General features: G+C 33.8%; 1 protein-coding gene and 1 pseudogene across 4 annotated transcripts in view; one reads left to right on the top strand and one right to left on the bottom strand.

Annotated features, from left to right (window-relative positions):
- The window catches only part of IMMP1L (inner mitochondrial membrane peptidase subunit 1), an 80,174-nt gene that overhangs the window by 13,788 nt on the left and 45,934 nt on the right, over positions 1 to 20,452 (top strand). For all 4 annotated transcript variants that reach the window (XM_036891835.2, XM_036891836.2, XM_036891837.2 and 1 more), the window contains one exon: positions 785 to 888. The gene's annotated coding sequence lies outside the window, so the exon portion shown is untranslated. The remainder of the gene's footprint in view (positions 1 to 784; positions 889 to 20,452) is intronic.
- On the bottom strand, positions 2,396 to 4,411 carry LOC118915738 (lipid transferase CIDEB-like; annotated as a pseudogene).

Below are 20,452 nucleotides of genomic sequence, written 5' to 3'. Positions count from 1 at the left end.
AAATACTTGCTTTATTGTGGTGGTCTGGAACCAAACCTTTAATACTGTTGAGGTATGCCTATATAATTTTATCATTTCCCAGAATGAAATTCTTAAAAATAAGTTTGAAGTCTGTTCAGTAAACTAAGGTTAAATTTTTTAAAAATGAAGCAAATCATGTTTCCTTTTTCTATTAACATTTCCTAAATGGCGTTATAGTTGAATGAGGCAGTTTTTGGCATCCAAGACAGTATCAAACATTGTATGTTTTGCCTTTGTCATATTATAACTGGCCACAGGGTTTTCTATAATACCATGTGCATTTATCATATTCAGTAAATAACCTGACCAGTCTTAACAACAGCATTACAAACTACTGTGCTGCTTGTTTGTTCTTAAAATTAACCTCAGATATTCATGCTGACATTTAGAAATCAATGTTATGTCTTTCTATTACTTCCACATTGCTTAGAAATACTTGATATATCAGAACTGTAATGATTGGCTTATCAAACCTTTAAGTCCTTGACCACAGTTCTCTCTAGGTTGATTGATATATTATGTTCCCACTTACTTTCTTCTACTTAAATTTCCTGATGGATAAAGGACTTTAATATTTTGGATTTTTCCTTTAAATTTTTTAATCCAAAATGTGATCAAATATATGAATTCCAAATCCCATTTTTGCAGTAAGAGGAAGATACAACTGTACAACTGAGAGACATTTAGTTGTATTGTATACTAATTCATTTCAGCATGGCTGAGAGAAGCCTTTACTTAATATAATTTTGATTTCCTCCTTTAGGAATCCTAAAAACATGGATCACCCATATATGCTTTGAGACATACTTTCAATGTTTTTTCTGGAAGCCCTGCAACTACCCTGAAAATTTAATGTACTGACCTATGGTAAGTGGTTTTTTTCCCTCTTCTGTCAGTTTCATGTTCAAGTTAAGTCTTACAAATGTCCTAATGCTGCTCCCTGCTGGACACATTGTAATTTTTAAAACTTGGCCCCTAAATGATGGTCAAATAGCTGGGTTAGCTGGACCCACTAAAGAGGGGAATCCTCTGCTGTATTAACAAAAAAACAATAGTATACAACAAAAACAACCCTGTTCTCATCAGGGGTGACATTATTGCCATTGTAATGGTATCTGAAGCATAATGAATGTGCTGATAGACTTGCTTCAATTGTCTGCTTCCTGTTTAGTGGCACCTAAAAGTTAAAACGAACATGTAATGAAGGATGCTTGTGGGCCAGGGACCTTTTAAAATTTCCTAAATTGTGTGTGTGTGTATATGTCTGTATTTTAAGTCAGATTATTATTATTGTTGCCTCTTTTATAATAATTTAAATTCTCCATACTTTTGTTCTTCAGGAAGTATTTACAACAGCTCCAATATAATTTAAGTTAGGCATTATTGAATCTATTTTGAATAACTCACTCTGTTACATTTTATACAGTGGACTTTAAGTGTAACTTGTTTTGTATATCCATCCTAAATCCAGCTCTCATGGTTTCTAGTACAGTGAACCATGCTTACACAGAGTGACATTGTGGGCCTCATTGTCATGTCTGTGTCCATCCTGTCTTGAACCATTGTAGTATGCCTACACACATGCTCCCAAAATTGTTTTAAAACATATGAGAGTTAAAAGTATTTTTCTCTCTACATTTGAGCTAAAATACTACATTTTTTGGAGTACAGCCTATATAAAATTATTACCTGATGTAATGTAGATTTTTTTTTGAAAGTAAGCATACATTCTCTCGAAAAGAAGAAAAAGTGATAGAAACCAAGTTAAGCAAGGATTTAACAGGATAACTGATCTTACACTTTTTAGTGGACTGGTACTTCCTTTTAGCTACTGGGAAAATCTGAAAAATCAACTCCTAATTAAGACTGTGGAAAATAAGGCATAGTAACTTTATTTTAAAATTTGCAATAAAAATGAGAAATGTAGACCAAGAAAATAAATTTGTTAGCAAAGAAAGAGGAGCCCTCTCTTCATCTCTGTAAGAATATATTATTTTAGAAAATATATCATTTTAAACTTTTTGATTATAAGATATCATATGAAAACTTAAATGTATAGTAAAATGAATAAGTATGAAGTAAACATCTCTGTAACTGTAAGTCATTACTTGTATCTCAGAAACCCTTGATGTAATCTTTTTTCTTCAGAGGTAACCAATGTCCTGATTTTTATGAAAACTATATAATTCTTACATAATTTCATCAGTTTTATTTTTATGTATATTTATGTATATATTTTTATGTATTTATGTATTTATTTTATGCATTCCCCAGCAATATATTTACTTCCTGCATCTTTTTAATGTTTATGGAATCATGTTTTTTTGGTAAACATTCTTGTATTTTTACTGGAAATGTTTCTGTTGTTTTCAGGGGGAAGGTTACAAGACATAGAACTCTCAAGGTAAAGTCAGGGAGGGTCCTCTTTAGTGTACTGGGGAGGTTAGGGCAGGAAGAGTAGTAAGGAAGTTAGATGTAGCAGCAATCACAGTGGGATCAAGATGCTTGGAGACAAGCTTGTGGCCTTTCAGGGTAAGTGGGAGGCTGGAAAGGCAGCTAGAAAGGGATAGCATTCTTCAAGAAATGGTATAGGCTAGGGTTAGAAGGCAGCATGCTGATAGGGCCTGTCACAGTGCAGTCCAAGAACAGTGGAAGAAATCAGGTGAGTTACCTCGTTTGCACTGCCTGTGGGTTCCCAAACCTGATAATGTCACAGTCCTCACATTAAGTCTCTTGGAGTAATTCTAGAGTCAGAGACTCAGAGCCCCTTCTCAGTAGGGATAGAAGCAACCCTGCCACTGCTCAGCCCCCTCCCCTACATGGCGAAAGGTGGAGGAAATGCCCAGCAACGTGACCCAGGCCTTGTATGGAGGTCCAACTGGAGGAGCTCCCTGAGTGTTTTCTTTGGGCCAAGCCCTTTAAAGTCACAACTCATAGAATAGAGCCTGTAGACTGTATTGTTGATGTCCAGGCTGCCAAAGAGATCTCGAGGGTTTGCTTTTTTACATTTTTGGTTGATGAAGGTGATGTCCTTACTGTGCTTAGACTTCTGCTGGCCCAGGCCATGAGAAAGCACCCACTCCTGGCAGGGCTCCAGCTCTGCACAAACTTCGGCACTGTCAGGCAGTGTCATCTTCCAGCAGCTGGAAGAAGTCCTTACTCTCCGTGGAGGTCCCCTCCTCCTCTAGCTCCGGTATTAGCACTTCACTTAGCTACAGGGTCTCCAGTGCCTTGTCTAGCAGTTCTTGTGGGTGGCAGCTGTGTTCAGACACAGAAAAATGGCTGGGGTGGTGATACTGAGGTCCAGACCCAATAGCCAGACTTGAAGCTCATGTTGCATATTGACCTGAGCCTGAAGACTGATCACTTTTGTACTCCTTTCAGTCTGGTCCTTTGATGCTATCGTGTGATACTGGCACAGCTGTGGGATGCCTGCTGGGGTGCTAGGCACAGGGGACATGGTGGGCCAGCTGGTGAGCACCACTGTCTGGAATCATATATATATTGCTTCCTCCTTTCCTCAGTGTTATGTTCTGAAGATCATCTGTGTAATTACGTGTAGTTTTATTTCATTCGTTTCATTATTATATATTATTCCTTTGGAATGAATATGACAGAATTCATCCATTCTGTTGGTGGTGGTGGTTTGGGTTGTTTCTAATGTTTAGCTATTATAAATGATGTGGCTGTGAATATTCTTTTAGATATCATGTATTGTTTTTTGTATGTATCAGGTGGACAAAGTCATATATTATCAGATTAAAGATAATTATAGTGGTATTTTAAACTAATTTAAATAAGTACATGAGAAATTTGTTATATTCGAACAGTAGCACTTAACTTAATATTGGAAAATATTCTGAAGTGATTATAATTCCTTTTACTGTAGACCTGAAATATATGTAAAGTGGTAGTTTGTGGTAGTTTAACTAACAATAGTATAGATATAGGACCTAATGTAGTAATGGTTTGTTTTAGTTTATTAGCACATTCATTCTGTTTACTATCATGTCATGTTTTCACTTTACTGATGAAGAAACTAAGAAAAGCTATAGAGTTTCAGTCACTTGGACAAGGTCATTTAGCAAGTTGGAGCTAGAAACCCTTTGGCAGTCACAATTTAAAGAATACAAAGTGAAAAGTGGAATAGGATATTGTCTTGAGGGTGTCCAACCAGTTAAGTGGATAATTGCATGACTAGGTTTCAGAAATTATCATGTAAAGAAATATCAAAGATATTCTTTGACTAATAACTAAGAACTAGCTTACATTGGAAATTGTATACTTAAAGTCCCCAAAAATGTTACTTAAATTTTATCATAGTTCATCTTCCAAAAGGCAGTCATAGTACATTCTAACTTTGAGAATTTTACTTTGAGTAGGTCCTCATTCACGGGGCTACTAATGAATGGTGTATTCCTTATTTGTTCATTTTGTGGATGACTATCCTTTTATGTGTCAAAATTTGTCTTGCCATGAGTGTTTTTCTAAAATGCTTTCAAAATATAAAACTTGTTTTCTTAAACAGAACGGAGTATAATTGAAGTTTTTTTTCTTTATGGTTCAGAGTTGTCATTGTGAACATTACTCATGTCATAGAATTTGTATGATTTCCTCAGAGACCGTTATGTTGTGTAGGATTGTTCTCCTAAACTGTCCTAGACTGGTCAACTTTTATGTTCTGGGTGCCACTTGTGATGTGTTATTTGGTTTGATTTGTTTTACCTTTATGAGTTAATTTGTGTCTTTTTTGTCAGTGTGTTATATTGACTCTAATATTAAAATCAGCATTTGCCTAACACTGTACATTGCTTAGGTGAGAACTTAGGTATGATTCTAACCTATCTACTGACTTAAGGATGTAGAATGTGTGGGAGCTTTTTAAAATCTGCTTTGGGTTTAGCTACTGTGCTAGCCAGCTTGTTTCAGGGGACTGAGATTATCTCACAACTGATTTCTGAACAACTGAAATACAACATAGATTGCATATACTGGTGCATCCTTATTTGGGGAATAAAAATTATCATGTATACCTTTTCTTGAAAAACAGTGAAATTAAAACTCTATTTATTTAAGTATTCAAATAGGAACTCCAGTTGACTTGTTTTCTAATTATAAAATATTTGATAGGATGGGCAGTGACATAAAAGCAATGTATTTGGTGACACTGCTTGTTGGAAAGAGCAGTTCAACCTATTGGAAATGGCAGTCATAAAGATTAAACCACCTTTGAAATGATAGCTTAAAAGGAAAATATAGAGGTAATTCAGATTTGGTTTCATGAAAACGTGTAAGTGCTTCAGGAAAACATACATTTAAAAGTGAAATGCATTTGACTGTTCACCCAATTATAAACTTGAATATAAATTTTAAAAAAACTTGGGGTGGAGGGGTGTACTTATTTATAAATGGTAGGAATTATTGTGAAGAAAAATAAACAGTTGCTATCCCAGCACATTAGGCATCAGTATGATAATTTCCTATGTCAGTGAGGTTATTCTAAATTTGCAAATTCAATTGCTTTTAAGCTTACTTAGTCAACAAATTTTATATATGCACTTGGGGAGAAATAAAGAGCTTCATGTAGTTTTTAGCAATGAAAACATCTTTGAGAATTGCCTTAGGAACAAAATATCTTTGGGGGTTCAAGTTTTTTTTTTTTTAGGAGCAAAAGAATGAAATTTCTGAAATTTCTCAGTAGGTTACTGGTGAAATGAACTATGGCATATCTATATAATGAAATACTCTACAGCTGTCAAAAAGGATGGAAAGTTCTCTGTATACAGATTTCTAAAGTTTTCAAGGACACTTGTGATTTGAAAAGAGCAGAGTCCAAATGGTGTAGTAAACTACTTTTTGTGTAAAGGGGAAGGGAAATATATATTCATATTTGCTTATATTTGCATAAAGAAAATCTGAAAGGGTATATAGAATCTAACCTGTGAGTGGATGGGGAAGGAAAATGGAGTAATGGACTATTCCTGTATATCTTTTAGATTGTTTTTAATTTTTGATTATGTGGATGTGTTGCTAGTCAAGAATTGTTGGTTTGTTTTCTTTATTTGTAAATCAAATGAGAAAGAAAGGGTTAAATATATGTCGATTCCAGTGTAGAAATAAGGGATATTTAAAATATTTCAGTGGGAGATAATGAGATACACATTTTAGTTTACTATCATATTACAAAATTTTGTTCAATTTATATGATATTGATATTAAACAATTATATTTTAACTTCATTAAAAAGTAAAATGAAGGTATTTCAAGAGATTGCTATTAAGTTAGTAATAAGCTTTCATAATTAACAAATAAAATCTTACGAAATTTGAAGGCAAGGGGGGGAATGATACATATCCTTTAAACTGCCTTATTGTCTGTGCTACTTTACTTTCCCACAAAAGAGCAAGTTTTCAGTATTGAGACTATTTTAGATTTAGACTGTAATAAAGCTCTGTTATAATAGCAGCAGCAGTTCCTGACACAAAGACCAGGTATCTGAAAATACAGTAGTATAGACTGGGGATAGGGAAGATAATAGGGTGAATGGCTTTTTCTCCTTCATTTATAAGAGTCGAAGAATTTCTCTCTTGAAAATTTGATTATTCAAGTAAGTAGTATAAAAACACTTAGTTTGAACCTTTAGGTAGTATATGTGTCAGTTCCTAAATTTTTTTGACAAGGATTTTGACTGCCTTTGTATATCTGTGTATTTGTGTGTAAAACTCCCTTTTTAAAAAGAAAGCTGTGTATATAAAAAATTGCACATAAAAGTGGATGGCTCAGTGAATTTTTCAAAAGCCAAATACACCATGGAACCAGCCCCCAAATAAAGAAAAACAATATTATGTATTTTGTATTTTACATATAGAATTAGACTGTTAGACTGTATAATTTTCAGTAGCTGTTGTCCTTTGTTAAACATTATGTCTTGAGATTCATCTCCCTTGTGCATGTAGTTGTGGTTTACTTTGATTGCTGTATTCTCTTACATGACTGCATCACGGTATTTCATCCAATTTTGTGTAAATATAATGCTCCTATAAATATCTAATACCTGTGTCTTGATTAATAAATTCACATGTTTCTTTTGAGAATGTCTGTCAGGATATTGCTTAAATGAACAATGGCATATCTATACAATGAAATACTCTACAGCTATAAAAAAAGAAAGGATTTCTTTCTATGGTAGTTGAAAATTATTTCTATAACCTTTTACATTATTTTGGTTTTTAAGTGGGATTTCTTGTGAGCCTGTATCTATATGTTCAAGTTATGAACATTCATGACCTTCAGTGATACTTTTTATTATTTCAAATATTTGAGATATATGTTCTGATTATATGCTATTCTTTATGTTACAGAAAAGTGTTTTATGTGCCTCAGTATTTCAGTTTTTATCCTATCAATAATGTATATTAACTTCATAATTATTATATTACTTAGTTTTACATTTATATTTCATAATGAGAGTAATTGCCTATTAAAAAATGTGTTTGTCTCTGATCATAGTGCTGAAATTAAAGATAGGTGATTTTACTTAACTCTTGACTAAGCACTTAGATATTTTTCACTTGTCATCTATATTTTTTAGCTTAAAGTGTCAAATTAAATATTATTTTATCCTGGCTTTTATTTTAATTCATGCATTTAAAAACTGAAATTCAGATAAAAGATAGTTTTGAAATAAATTCAGTATATTATTTATGAGTGGAGCAACACATTAGCATTGGGTTCACAATAGATCATATCGCTTTTATTCCATCTTACAAGCTTAGCAGCACAAACAGAATAATCAACATATTATTTGGCTGTCATCTGCTGAACAGAAACCAGAGATCACAAGGAGGTTTTCCCTAGCTGTGGTGATGGCCTTTTTGTTCCAAGCCCCCATCTGGGAGGGCCATGGTGTGTTATCATATGGAACGCGGGGTTTTCTGTAATCTGCTTAGCTGCACTGCAGTTTGAATCTTCATTCCATGTTTGTGTAATTTATAATTTTAATGAGACCATGGCTCTTGTGGGCTTTGAAATATATTAAAAGCTCTTTTGTGCATGTGCTTTTGTTCTTGCTTAATAGGCTCAGTGTATTTAAAACTGATGAATTTTTATTCGTGGATTTGAATGTCTGGGGATTAACTTAGACTGAATATCATTGCACTTATATATTGATGGTTAGAAAGTTTTTTTTTATTGTTATTTTGTGTGTGTGTGTGTGTGTGTGTGTGTGTGTGTGCGCGCGCGCGCGTGCACTGTGTTTCTATATCTCTGTGTGTCTATGTGATACTTACAACCAGAAAAGAAAAGAGCTTACATAATTTTAAAAGACCAGGAAAAAGTGGTTGGCTAAATCTTGAAGAATTGATTTAGATTTTATCCATCTTATTTATTGATACTCATATTACATCTTCAGTATTTTAGATAAATATTATAAGGGAATAATTATGAAAAAGCAACTTTTAACTGAGTTAATACCTTACATAGTCTTGTTTATGTTGAAATAATATTCCAGTTATGACAGAGGGTTTTTAGTTGTATAATATCAGTTGTCCGTAGTCATACTAAATCCTTCATTAACTTTCTTTAATTTAATTAGGTATATGTTTCATATTTAACTATTTACACTTTTTCTTCTTTCTGTAAAACCCTTTTTATTAACGGATCTTTTTTAAAACCTACATTGATGGATATAATGAAAAGGCTAATGGAAAAGCAACATGCTATTAATGTATAAAACTTTTTTATTTTGCTAAAATTCTGAAATACATTGTGCTTCACATCTGTATTGTTATTACTTATAATGTATTTTAAAATTTGAATATGGACCATTATATAGCACCCGAGAAAAAAGTCACGGCCCTTTCTAAATCCAGACATGTTTTCTGAAGCTACTGTCTGTTGGACTCAGTGAGGGGTAACACATAGACTTTACTAGTCTTTTGAGATTGCCCAAGATGTATGTTTTTTCCTAAAAACCTACGTTTACTGGACTAGAGCATTTTTGTAACTATAAAACTTCTTTCTTTTTTGGTACATTTTAGTCAGCAATTTGTCCAGGCCCTTCTCTTCTATTACTCATAAGCTAGAAATATGAAATAGAGGCTAAAATGACAGCATTTTGTTTTTTCTTTACTAAGCTTCTCTAACAGATTTGACCCTGGAATGTTTTTTAGTAATAACAACCTCTGCTTTAGTATTTTTATGTCATACAACTTCAGTTAGCTTAGTAATATATTACTGAAAATGTATGATCTTCTGAAGCAGTGCTGTCCAATAAAAATATAATGTAAGTCATATGTATACTTCATTTAACCCACTATATCCAGATCTTTTCAACATGTAATAAATATAAAATATTTACTTTTTTCTTATATTTAGTCTTCAAAGTCCAGTATATATTTTATACTTACAGTTATCTCAGTTTGCACTAGTCACATTCTGGGTGCTGAACAGAGGTAGCTCTAAAGTATTACATACAAATATCATAACGGAAATGTGTATTTTTTTTGCATCTTTTTATTTATCTAGTAATATCCTAATCAGTGTAACCAAAAACTATTCATGTGCTATGTAGTTGAAGTTACATAGTGTTTTTTATAGCTCTACCACTGATACCATTGGTATATACATAAATGACTGATTAATACACAAAATTAGAATTATGTCAACTGATTCTTGAGTACTTATCAACTTTTGTATAGATATGTTTAAAGATATTGTGATGAAAAGAGATAATGGCTGATGTAATGGATGTGGTGTGTTCCTGAACAATTATGGGCAAACAACCTTGTCAAATAAACCTTATTTCAAGTATTCTGAGGAGCTTAGTTTTGTAAGAATCCTATGGCAAATAGCAAGTGTTAATGCTTTTTTTTTGTTTAATAATGTTGTGAACTTCCCTTTGCAGTCATAGAATTTTTATGGCTAGGTGTTTGTGTGAGTGTGTATGAATCTCTCTTTTCATATAAGTTGGCTTAGAGCCTGTATAGCTTTAAAATTCTTCAAAGAAAAAAATGAATAAAGTATTGTTTTCTAAATATCTCTAATACTGTACATTTTAATGCTCTGTATATATTTAATATAAGCAGATGTTATTTCACTAAGTACTTTAAAAACAATAGTTAAGAATTATAAACTTGGATTGATATGAGTTGATTCCATTATTTTAAAGTATAAAATGATTAAAGCAGTATTTATAAAATACTGCTACTGTACCTACTTTAAGAAGTAGAGAACTTCTTACATGTTATTGACTGTTTTCCTTAAGTGTGGATTATAGAGAAAATCATGTTAATGAGATCTCTGAATTTTTTGCATTTGCTAAATTTGAGGGAAATGGGCTAATATTTTTTGTAATCTGATTTTTATGTAGATATTGGCAGATGCCTGTTGTACTCTTTTTACTCAGATTTCTTTGATTTCTGTTTGTGACTTTTACATTTAAAGTATTGACACAAAATGTTAAACTGTTCTTTAAACAATAACTCTAGTTTCTTGGAGATGATAAATCCATCCATTGATTTCCTAATTTTATTATGTACATAGTCAATTGTAATCCAAGATTACAGCAAACAAGATGTTAATTTTGAGCCATAATCTATGTACATTTCAATTACAGAGCATGATTGTTATAGAAGCACAGAATGAAAAGGAATAACATTTGTGCTATCCTCACAGGAGCTGTCAATGAAAGATGTAATAGGGGATTTAGGAATCTGGAAATGGCCAGCTAATTTATGTGAATCTATTTTATTTCAGCTAGAAAGACCAAGCTCTTTCGTCTGCACTGCATATTGCAGAGCACAGGCTGTCTATAGAAAACCAGGCGGCCTGCATATGGATAGTCCCTTGATATCATTCACTTGCTGTGTAATCTTATTATGCAAAGTTCTAATCTTCACCTAGAATGAATGCCTCTGGGTCAGAATATAGTCATATCAGGGTTTTTGAGGTCATGTTTTGTGATCCTTAGCTTATTCTTCTAAGTAGGGCTGGGATTTAAAGGGTATTCCCCAGACACTAGCAGAGATAGACAGCAGAACCTGCTGCCTTTTTGGAAGACAAGACCAACATGAGGTCCCTGGTAGGATTAAACTTGATTTGTAGCCGTAGGATTTCTTAACAGATGTATTATTGGACAGGGAATAGGGGGCCACCAGCACAGCAAAATTGAATCACGACTGGCATTCTCAGAGTTTGCTGCCTGCTAAAACAGCAGCTGCATGTGGATTTGACTTCTTTCAGGTGAAGCGACTTCCAGTCATTTGGAAAGGATGGGATGAAAAGGAACCTTGGTGATAATTTTGATGTCTGCAAGATTTAGTACCAGTGTAATGGGATTATCGGTAACACCTTCACTGCAGAAAAAGCCACCTGGTGCTATAACTGGCAGCAACTGAGAACTAATCCTTTCCCATCTCTTGGATGTTATTCATGAAGCTCAAAGCGATTTCTATCCTGCTAACTGTGATCAATTTTATAAACAACAAAAAATTAGGTGAACAAGGCAAAGAATATGGTTTTAACTAATTATTTAAAATATATAGCCTTATATATTATAAGCTGTATACTTGATAAGTTATGTGTTAAGACATAAACTATAGATTATGTATGACTTAAAATTTATTAAAATGTTCAGATAGAAAAGTTGATTTATAGTATCTTTTATACTTTTTTCCATTGAACATAATGTATTTACTATTTGTTAAGTTTTATATTTGAGATTAAATATTAATTTAAATACTTGTGTTCTTTTGGCTGTAAGGTCATTATCAATAAATTAATCCAAATGTCTGTGGGTGTAAGGAATTGGAATAATTTGTTTTGTCATACATTTTACCTATTTTTGACTGCTTTGATTCCTGCTGATTAAATGTTTTTAGTTAATAAAACATTTTATGATATAAAAATATGTAGACATGTACTTTTTTGATATTTAAGGTAATGCTAGCTCAAATTGCTGATGAAAAAGGCTCCTTGTGAAAGTGTTGATCTTACATGTAGAAGTCCTAAAATATTTAATACTAAGTGGCTTATTTTTTAACATGAGAAATTCTTAGAGTTTTCCTTCAGCTTATGGGGGTTTAGTTATTTGCTCTAGAATCATGTGTTAATTGAATTTTTTTTTTAAGCACTATTTTTTCAACTAAAACCTTTATCAAGTACCTTGTTTAGAGGTGTTAATTATTTTAATGTTCTTCTCCTACATGTTCCAGAATAAACTAAGAGAAAATGAAGTGAAATTATCCCATCAGTCACCCAAACAGGATGCAACATAACTGCCAAGACTAGAAAAGATAATTAGTGTTGTCAGGGTTATGATTCTAGAGTACTTACTTTTAAAGTATTTATTCATAGAACTTGATTTTTATCTTATTGTTTCCTGATTTAGTAGTTTTATATTTTAAAAAAGGTTATAAGACCTTAATCTTTATGTTTTAATCATTAAAATCTTAACTAAGTACAGGTGAATAAAACATTTTTTGAAATTGTAAAAATAATGAAAATATAGTATAGCCAGTTTGTGTGAAACATTGATTTACTTGGCACCTCCATTTACTTATGGTACATTTTATTCTTCTCCATAGGAGTGAGATCTTCATTAGAAAAGTCAATCAATAAAGTATAACAAATTTATGATGAAATCTTTGGTCAAACCTACCTACTGAACTTGTCATTCTTTGTGGATTTTAACTGGTTCCAAGCTACTGTATTCCAAAATGTGTTTCCCTTTTTGAGAAAGCTTAATAATATTTCTACTGAACTGTATTATGTTAATTTATAAAGGACTTCTTTAATCTTATATTTGTATCTTTACTTGAAAAAGCATTTTAAATTCTACTATCATAATGCAAAGATATATCCATGAAATAAGTACTAAGATACTTTTCTTATCCTATGTATAAAATATTTGGTTTATGTCTAATTTCAAGTTATTTTGCCAAGTGGCCTATTTTCTCAGGGTAACTTTCTATGGTAGTTAATAGTATATAATTATTTTTAAAAAGTAGCTTTCCTTCCAAAACAAAATTTGTCTCAAAATTTTTATTGAACATGGTCACTGTTTACTTTTTTTGCTTTTTGTTCAGCTATTTACTGATTGGTGCTTGAGAGTTAGTATTTTTTCTCTCCATCCTATGCATTATTCTTATTTGATTAGAGATGATCACTTCCTTTGGAAAGTCTCAAACATCTTAATTAAATTCACTGTGAACATATAAGAATAATATACATTCTTGTCAGATAGATATGTTACTTGAATTTAATACCTTGTTGATAAAACTTTGAAGAAATTTGGCTCATCTTTAAAACCTACAAATGGTAGTTTAATTTATTATACAGGTGACTCATAATGATGTCAGTAAGAGTTAAGGAAGATATTTTTGGAGATAAGAGAAAGGAATATAGGTGAGAGAAATAAGAATTTATTTTTAGAAAAGAATAACTCAGGTGGAACAAAAGAGCAGGATGAGAATCATAGGAATTCTTGATTATTTAAGAGATGATGAACTTGATTTTCTTATTTGGTAATTTATGAGACTTGTATCTCTCTAAAAGGCATGCATGAACAACAGACTAGCACAGTGTCAGCTAGCCTGTGATAATGCGAAAAGGTGTTTCTCCCATTTGAATGAATACTCTTCAACTGTTGCTTGTGCAAGTTGTATATTGTTCTGAAGTTCATGGATCATATAGCCCTTGTGGGAATTACTGGTGGGTGAATGGGGTGGTATTGGTATTTCACTCTTTGGAAGCTGGTACTTGATTGTATTAAAAGTGTCCACTGCTATGCATTATAAACAAAATTGAGTTTTGATTTTGCGTATATATAAAAAGTGAACTTCAGACAATACACTGGATTTTTTAAAATCATTGGAATATTACCATTATAAAGTGTATTTGATGATGAATATTTATAGAGTTAACCCAAAGTTAACATTCAGTTTAAAGTAAAGAATGGTTAAATTTTGTTAAGTTTTTGAAAATGTTGAGTGTGTCTCAGTGGTCTCAAATGACAGCACAAAGTCCTGCAGTAGGCTTTCTTTCTGGGAGCTTACTTAAAACCACAGATTCTTCAGCCTGACTTCCACAGATTCTCCCTGATTAGCTTTGTGATGGGAGCTTGGGAATCTGGATTTTAAATTAGGTTCTCAGGTTGTTTTGATGCTGCAATCACACTTAAGGCAGTCACTCTTTAAACTGTAAAGTGACGGTGCTTATTTCTTCTGGGAATGAATAAAAAAATTGGTTTAAGTAAAATTTTCCTAAGTTATAGGGATCAGAGCTCCTTGAATTTGCAATTCTAGAAAATAAAAAATATCCACTGCACAAGTCTTACAGTAGATTTAACATTACAGGTTTGAACAATTCTTGAGCAACCCTGACAGTGATTTTGAAGTGGCAGGAATTTGAATTACTTTTATGGAGAGGCAGCTGTGTGAAGTGAATTATTTAGCTAGTGAGCAGAGTACAGCACTCAAAACCATGTCTTAATGAGTCTTTGTTGTTCTTGTTGCAGTTACTTCCATTCAGGGTCTGAAATGGACATATATCTTTCATTTACTTTATATTTATCATTGTATGGGAAATACATATTTTGTGTAGATATTCTTGAATTTGAGAAATCACTGAAATCTCAGGAATGTCATTAACTGCTGTTTTTTCTTGTCAAGTGAAGTACATACAGCAAAACTATGATGTTGGGACTTGTCATCTGCTTTTCATCTACTTCTCTCACCTCACCTTTTCTTACTATGACTGCTTCCTTAAATGCTAATATATTCATTAACTGTTCCTCTATCAAAACAAAAAGTTTATGATACTTATCACTGCTTTGATAGGCTGCTACACTTTCAAATGAATAAATTTCTGTAAGCTGACAGTCTCAGGTAACATTGACACTTTACATTTTGTTTCTTATTTCTGAAACAAAATGCTTTCTCTTGTCACAGGAATAACACACTTGAACCATCAGGTGGCTGTTTTCTTTGTGACTGGGTGTTCTGAAATCACTCTAAGCCTGTTTTGGTGTTAGAACTAAATTAAGACCTTAGACTTGTACCTCTATTCCCAGAAACTTCTAAGGGTCAAGGGATCTCTAGTTCCTTTTCAGCTTCTAGAGTTCATTCTGCTCCAACTTTTTAGCTACTTTTAATATTAGTCCAAACTCTCCCTTTCACATGCCTTTTTAAAAAATAGTTTCCAGCAAATTTCTTCCATTTTAGTCAAGAAGCAGTATAGAACAGTGGTGGACTTCAGAACCCAACTGCCTCATTTTGAATTCTGCACTGTTGTGCATGAGCTGTGTTATATTTGAATAGCTGTGTGATTTTTAACCTCTCTGTCCCTCAGTTTTTTTTTTCTGTGAAATGAGATACTTATGTTCTTATAGGGTTATTGTAGGAATTAAATGAGTTAGTATGTGTAATTAGAACAGTGCCTGGCACATAGCAAGAACTACTGTTTGCTCTTATTGTTGCTGTTATTTTGATTGGTATTTGAGGATTTTTAAAATTTGTATTAAAAAAAGCCATTTGTGGATAAAATGAAGGTTCCTATGGCCAGGATTCTCACCTGGCCCTGGTTGGCTAGCTCACTACATGTGTGTGTGCAATATGTTGTTATTGACTCTATATAAAAAAGCCCTGTCCAGTGCTCTGGGCTTCATGGTGGCACGGCTGTAAGGCTGCAGCAGAGCAGAGATGAGACTGGAGTGGTGGTAGTGCCGAGGACAGAGACTGTGACGATTACGTGGGTGGAGAGACCCAGAGGCAGAGACCAGCTTGCTGCATGCAGACTCGCTCTGAGTGGACAGGATTCTAGTGATTGACCTGTCACCGTGGAAATAAAGTTGGGTATAAACCCTTTCACCCAAAGGACATTCTACTGTCATTTCTTTGGTCACATTGAATCCATAGTGAACTTGTTTAGGGCTGAAACCCATTGGTAAGACACCACTATTACCTACATCCCACATAATATTTTTTAAATTTACGTTACAGGAAGAAATCTTTTCATCCATAATGTAGGTAAACGTTGAAAGTAGTTATCAGCCTTACTCCCTTACACCAGGATTATATGGAGTTTTACTATATTTTAAACAGAGGCTCTTAAAATGTTTTCTGGGGAGGATTATTATATATTTCTTTTTCTCTATTATGTGACACAGTCATAGTTGCTTTCATTTCTTTTTTCCTAGCTTTTCTATTATTTGATGAACTACAAAGGCTCCCTTTTAAAGGCATTGGTTCTTTATATTAATGACTCAATGTTTAAAAATGTAAATGTGATAGGGAATAAAAAGCAACAAATTGTTTACTAGGTAGAGTAGGAATTCTTTATACAAATCTCCCAACTTTTTTCATGGTTGCCAGGAGCTAGAAGGAAAGGGGTAGGGGGAGGCTACATTCTTTTTTTAGATGACAAAAATGTTCTGGAATTAAATAATGGTGATTGCTATACCAAAGCCCTCTGAATATACTAAAAACCTCATGGATAAACTAAAAGCCACTGAACTGTAACACTTTAAAAGAGTGAATTTTATGGTATGTGAATTGTATCTCAATTTTTTGAAACAGGCCTTCCCACTCCAAGGTTATAAAAAAAACTAGGAATTATTAATGTCTAATTCTTCCTATTTTTGTTTTGGTTTTTTTTTCCCGAGCAGGTTGATTGTGTATTAACAGGTTACTTTAATCCTGTTAAGGATCATATTCTTTGTTAAGACTGATCTGTTTCAGTTTTGCCCTCACTCCCAGTGGTGACCTCAGTGTAGTCCTAACTAACATGTTCAGTCTTAGAGGGTTTTGAAGTCCAACCTCTGTCTCCCTCACATTATGTTTTTTCTGTGGTTGTTAACATCTCTGCTTAGGTTTCTAGCCTTTTATCTGCTGGTTTCTGATGGGATTCTGGGAGTCTTACTCTGGGTGGCAATTTAAGAGTTGACTAGCACCTCTTTGGGAGATTTAATGTAGACTTGTGATTCCTTCCTGTCTACAGTTTGACCCTCATGTGCCATCTACTTTGACAGCCATAAATTCCACTTTCTATCTTGGCCAAATGGGACTGCCACTTTCTGTTAAAACTCTTATTTTCCTGTGCTGTGAATTTGCCAATACTGTCAGAGAAGAGGCCAAGTGAATGTGGAGCTTACCTTATGTTCTCTTCTCTCATAGATCCTTGCCCCTCAAATCCAGCCTAGATTGCTGCTTAATACCTTTAAACAGCTATTTTATGTACTTTACCCAGATTTTATAATTGTTTTATACACACTTTGATTGAATGCAATCTTGTTTTCAATCAGTACGTCTTCTCTTTACCAAGAAGGTTAATCTGATATGAGCAATCGGTCACAACTGGCATTGAGGTCGTCCTCTTGCCTTCTCTACTTCAGTGTGTAATCATCTGTCTCTAGTTCCTTCCCTGCACCCCAGCCATCAGTAGTCTCTCCCTTACCATTAGCTTCTCTCCCTATGGGATTGTTATTGACTTTCAAGCATATGCTACCATGTTTCTGTTTTTTAAAAAAACATGGTCAGAACCACATTCCTCCTATTTATTGCATTTGTTGGGTGGTTTTGCATCCCAGGGGGCATTTGGCCAAGTCTTGGAGACATTTTAGTTTGTAACAACTGGGGAAGAGGATCTAGAGGCCAAGGATGCTGCTAAAATCTTGCAGTGCCATAGGATAGCTACCCACAACAAAGAATTATCTGGCCCTGAATGGCAATACTGCTGAGTATGAAAAATGCTGCTCTATTGTTTAGTTTGTCTTCATAGTCAAACTTTTCCAGAGAGTTCAGTGTATATGTAGTCTACATTTCCACATCTCCTTTTCATATTTTTTTTAAAGGTTTTCTTTTTTTCAGATAATACTTTGGTGATTTTTAAATGTCAAGTAGTGCTATAAAGCTTATAAAGAAAACACTAATATTCTCCCAGCATCCCTTTTTACTTTTAGTTATATAGTTTTGGCCACTTAGATGTAGATGGGATGAAGGTGGTTTTTTTCTAGATAAAAAGACAAAAATCAGTAGGGAGTAAACTCTTGATCAAAACTGCTTTCTTCTTTCTGCCCATATCTTGGATGTAGCAGTTAGTGTTGTTAGAAAATAAATTAATTACTATTTAAGTTACTGTTACTCTAGTTTTCTTTTGTTTGCAGTAGAATGCAGTCCTCACTGAGATAGGAATTATATTTTCAAGACTTTCCATGTCTGGAATTTCCTTTGAGTCCCAATCTCATACATGTCCACTTGAATGTCTCACAAACATCAAATTCAACATCATCCAGACTAGACCCTCCATTTTCCACCTCAAATGTGGATCTGAGTAGAACCATGTAGAAGACCTCCATTTACCCAGTTACTCAATCCAGAAACTTGAAGGTCATACTGATTCTCTCCTTTTCCTTTCCATTTATTTTGCCTCCCGTTTCTCAAATTCATCCATTTCTTTCCATCTCCATTGCCACCACTGTAGTTGGTCCAGCCTAACTGCCCTCCAGGCATTTTTAATCCTGCCCCAGTATAGTCCTTTCTCTACAAAGCAATAAAAATGATCTTAAATTGTAAATTAGATCATGTTACTCTCTTCCTGAAGATCCTTCAGTGGCCTCCCTTTACTCTTAGAATAAAATCCAAAATTCTACAATATCTTGAATAATTTTGCCTCTCTCTAGTCTCATGAAATGTCCTTCACACAATGCTCCAGCCTTCCTTTCATTCCTTAAGCACATGCATGCAGTTTCATCTGCCCATATGTTCTCCCTTTCCTTTCCATAGCTGTTACTTATCTTTCAGAATTTAACTTTCATATTTCCTTGCAGAATTCTTTCCTGATTCATCCTAAAGTAAATATATCCCACCCATGATTCTTTATCTCTTTAACCAGTTTTTTTTCTTTACAGAAATTATTTAATAGGTCTATGTGTGTGTTTGTTTACTTTGCATGTGTGTAACATATGCCCCAATAAACTATAAGCTCTATAAGGACAGGCATCATGTTCACTATTGCATTTCCAGGGCTGGACACAGTATCTGGCATTTAGTGGAAGCTGCATAAGTATTTGTTGAATGATTGAATGACTGAATGACTGAGGTCACCCTTACCCTGCCAAGAGTCTCTTTTTTTCTTAAAAAAAAAAAAGCAAAACTATATTAAGGTTGGAAAAAAATAATACTGTGCGCATTCATATACATTCTATCCGAATTTATAGTAAATGTTTTGCCACACTAGCTTTCTCTATTTCTCCATATATATACACATACACATATGCATATGTATGTGTGTATGTATGTATTTGTATATATGTGTGTATATTTGGCACTTTCATCAGCAGTGTTACAAGGTGCCTGTTCATGAGAATTCTCTCATTATCATCATCAAATATCATAAACTTCTATATGGTAAGAATTGTTCTTTTAGCAAGTGTATTAAATTGTCAAGGTCCTATGCAGAACATCTGACACACTCAAATTAGGATATTCAATGAAAATTGATTTACAGAAACTAATTACGGAGTTGTGTGCAGGATGTAGGGGAATCACCAGGTATAGTACAAGAGCCTGTATCAGTAGATCTGTTTTTATTCCTAGGCCCTAAAGGAACCAGAGGAGGGAGAAGTTACAGTAACCTAGAAGGAGAGGGATGCCTCTATAAGTAGATTGTCTTTGGAAATTCAGCGACCTTTGCTAGCCAGCCTAAGAGGACTTAACAGGGAAGGAGACAGGAAAATACATAACCCTTCCTTCCTCTGACTTCTTGATTAGGTTCAGTCAAAGGTTGCAGGAGTGCCTTGATGTAGTTCATATAGGTCAGTTTTTCAAGGGCAGGGAGCAGTGTGGAGAATCTGAAGGACAAACAGAAGATACCTGTAACGGGCTCATGTATACAGATTCATGGACCCTTGGAAATAACTGTAAACCAGAGGTTTAGGGCCTCTGCTTCAATCCCTTTTTCCTAGTAGAGCTACTGAGCTCCAGCAGTATGAGGTTTATTTATGTCTTAAATGAATGCTACTTTCCACTCTTAAGATACCTCTTTAAAAAAATCTGTCAGCTCATAATCTCAATTTCAGTTACTCATGGTACCTTTAAAATACAAAGCCAAATTGTCTTTATCTTCAGATCCTCTCTAAATGGCTTCATAGCTCTCTTTTCACCTTAAGAGACTAAAATCGACACTTCAGACTCCATTTTGTTGCTAATATCTGTAGGGAAGAAACAGTGCCTGTTAACTTTCTTCTGATCACTCTCATCTGTGAATTTTATTATTTTATGACACAATTTCATTAAAAACATTATATTTGGAGTTGGGTTGTCTGAGTAATGAAAAAAGGCTTTATGGCCCCAATTACTTGTGAATGGGAGTTAATTATAAGCCCTCTCAGTAAATTAGAATCATTGTACAGTTGCAGCATTTTTATATTTTTAGT

This window comes from Manis pentadactyla, chromosome 9 (genome assembly GCF_030020395.1).
Source record: "Manis pentadactyla isolate mManPen7 chromosome 9, mManPen7.hap1, whole genome shotgun sequence".
Lineage (NCBI taxonomy): Eukaryota > Metazoa > Chordata > Mammalia > Pholidota > Manidae > Manis > Manis pentadactyla.
This window is presented reverse-complemented; position numbering and strand designations above follow the sequence as displayed.